Genomic DNA, 2,500 nt, shown 5'->3' on the forward strand with positions numbered 1-2,500 from the left:
CGTCCCCGTCTGCCCTCTCGCCTCCGCTGGCGCCCGCCGCCGGTGCCCGTCTCCGAGCGCCGCCCCCGCCCCTTCGCCCGACGGTGATCCGCCGCCGCCGGGGCAGGGGAGGGTCCGGCCCGGGGGAGGGCCCGGCAGAGCGGGCGGCAGTGCGTGGGAGGGTCGGCGGGGCTTGCTCCCCCGGTGCCCGCGGGAGGAAGCGGCGGGTGGAGACGCGAGCGAGATCGCATTCCGGGTTGGGACGGGTCCCACGGGTCCCCACTCCTAAGCTGTGGGGGGCGGACCCGGGGCGGGCTGCGGCGGAGCAGCCCGTCTAGCAGAGGCGGTGCGGACAGGCGTTCCGGGACGGCGCGCGGGGCGGGCGCCGCGCCGCGGCGGACCCCAAGCGGGGGCGTCGCGCGAGGCCACGCGAGGCGACGTGTCGTGCCCGAGCGGGCGGCCCAAACCACGGCTCTCCTCCCGGGCGCAGCTGCCACCCGGCGCCGGGTTACTGAGGGAAACCCCGGGCCCCGGGAGGAGGACGAGGTCGTGGCGGTGGGTGTCGGGCGCACCCCGCGGGTGGACGCTCCGCCGAGGGGCGCTGGAGCCGGCTGGCGGGTGCCGGGTTCCCCTCCGCGCCCCGCCTCGTCGCTGCCGCTGAGGCTGCCGCCGTCGCCGCGAGGCGGCGGTGGCCCGGCGGCGGGCGGCGGCGGGGGAGGCACCCCCGCGGGGATTTCAGGTCGTTTCCCTCACCCCAGGGCCAGGTACCTAGCGTCCGCGCTTCTCCTGCCTCCCCTCGGTGACCCACCCGTGTGGTCCCGTGTGCCAGCGTGCTCCTCCCGGGCGCTGCGCTGCGCGTGCCGCACCGGCCGTGCCCTGCCGGCCTTCCACGCTTCCTCCTCCCCTCCCTTCCCCCCCCCCCCACACCGCTCCAGCCGCCCCACGCCGTGCCGTGTGGGGGCCGCGCTGCGAGTCGGCCGGGCCGGGGGCGGCGGGGGGCGGCGGGGGGGGGGGGCGCGCTGGGAGGAAGGAGGAGGGCCTCCGGCCACCGCGGCCGCCGGTAGCGGCCCCCCCGGGTAGGGATGGCCATGGGCCCCGGGCTCCGGGCCCGAGGGTTCTCGGTCGGAGAGCCGGGCGGGGGTTTAAAGACTCGGGCGGCCCGATGCGACCCGGGGGGCAGCCGGGCGTGCTGCCGGAGGGGCCGGGGGGTCGGCGCGCGCGGGCGCCGCACCCCCCCATGCCCGCCGGCGCGGCCCGTGCATGCCCCGCGGGCAGCCGGGACGGAGAGGGGTACCCTGCCCCCTCTCTCCGCGGTCTGGTCTCGGCGGAGAGACGCCGCGCGGTCGGCTTGCGCCGGCCTGCCTCGAACGCGCGACCCCGGCGCGAGCGCGTGCTCGCCGCCGGGACGGCGAGCCCCCACCGCGGGTGGTGCGGACGCCGAGCCCCAGCGCATCCCTTCTCCTCCCTGGCCGGTGCTCTCAGTCTCCCGCCGTGGCCGTCGGCGGCACCCTTCCTTCCCTCCCCCCCCGCCCTGCCCCGGCACTCCGCCATCCGGCGCGCCTGCCTCGCTCTGCCCGACCCGGCTTCGCTGGGCGGCAGGCGGGCGGCGGGCGGGCGGGCGGGGGCGGCCCCTCCCGGTCTCCGCGTGGAGGCGGGGAGAGCGGGCGCCGTTCCCCGTCCGTCCCGCCTCGCCCGTCTGCCTGCCGCCAGGCGTCTGCCCGCGGAAGGGACGGGCGAGTGTGTGGCGTCGCTCGGGAGGCTGCGTGTGTGCAGGCGGGTGTTGGGTGCCGTCTCCGGGGCGGCGGAGCTGGAGGCCGGTGAGGCGAGCGAAGGAGCTCGGAAGCGTGCGGCTGGCGGGTCGCGGGCGCGCGGGCAGCGGGTGGCGCCGCTCCCAGCGGCGGCCGGGCTCCGACGCCGGGGCTCCGCGGGGACCCACACCCCGGTCCCTGAGGCAGGTGGCGCGGCTGGCGCGCCGCTCCCTGCTGGGCCAGGCCGAGCCGGGCGCCTGGGCCGGACTCGAAGCGAGAAAGGGGTTGTCCCAGGTCGGGAGCGAGGGCTCCCCGCCCCTCTCGTTCGGGTCTGTTCTCCCCCCCCCCCCCCTTTTTTTTTCCCTCTGTGCTTGTACGGTCAGTGAGGCGTGCCCTCTCTCTCCGCTGTCCCTTGCTCAGCAGCCGGCGTCGGCGTGAGGAGGGAGGCAGAGCGGATGGGGGCCCTCAGGGGGCTGCGAAAGCTGCCCGGTCCCCCCGCGCGCGCGGTGGGGACCGAAACCGAGACAACTCTTAGCGGTGGATCACTCGGCTCGTGCGTCGATGAAGAACGCAGCTAGCTGCGAGAATTAATGTGAATTGCAGGACACATTGATCATCGACACTTCGAACGCACTTGCGGCCCCGGGTTCCTCCCGGGGCTACGCCTGTCTGAGCGTCGCTTGACGGTCAATCGTCACCCCCATTGCCGCGTTGGCGCAGCGGTGTGCCGCCCCTCGGGGGGGGGCCGGGGGGGGCGGCGGCGGCGGCGAGTC

General features: G+C 77.7%; 1 non-coding gene across 1 annotated transcript; it reads left to right on the forward strand.

Annotated features, from left to right (window-relative positions):
• The first annotated feature begins 2,253 nt into the window (after positions 1 to 2,253).
• On the forward strand, positions 2,254 to 2,406 carry LOC138063122 (5.8S ribosomal RNA). The gene has a single exon (XR_011136715.1). It is a non-coding gene; the product is annotated as a 5.8S ribosomal RNA (ribosomal RNA).
• The last annotated feature ends 94 nt before the right edge of the window (positions 2,407 to 2,500 follow it).

Source organism: Struthio camelus, chromosome 31 (genome assembly GCF_040807025.1).
Source record: "Struthio camelus isolate bStrCam1 chromosome 31, bStrCam1.hap1, whole genome shotgun sequence".
Lineage (NCBI taxonomy): Eukaryota > Metazoa > Chordata > Aves > Struthioniformes > Struthionidae > Struthio > Struthio camelus.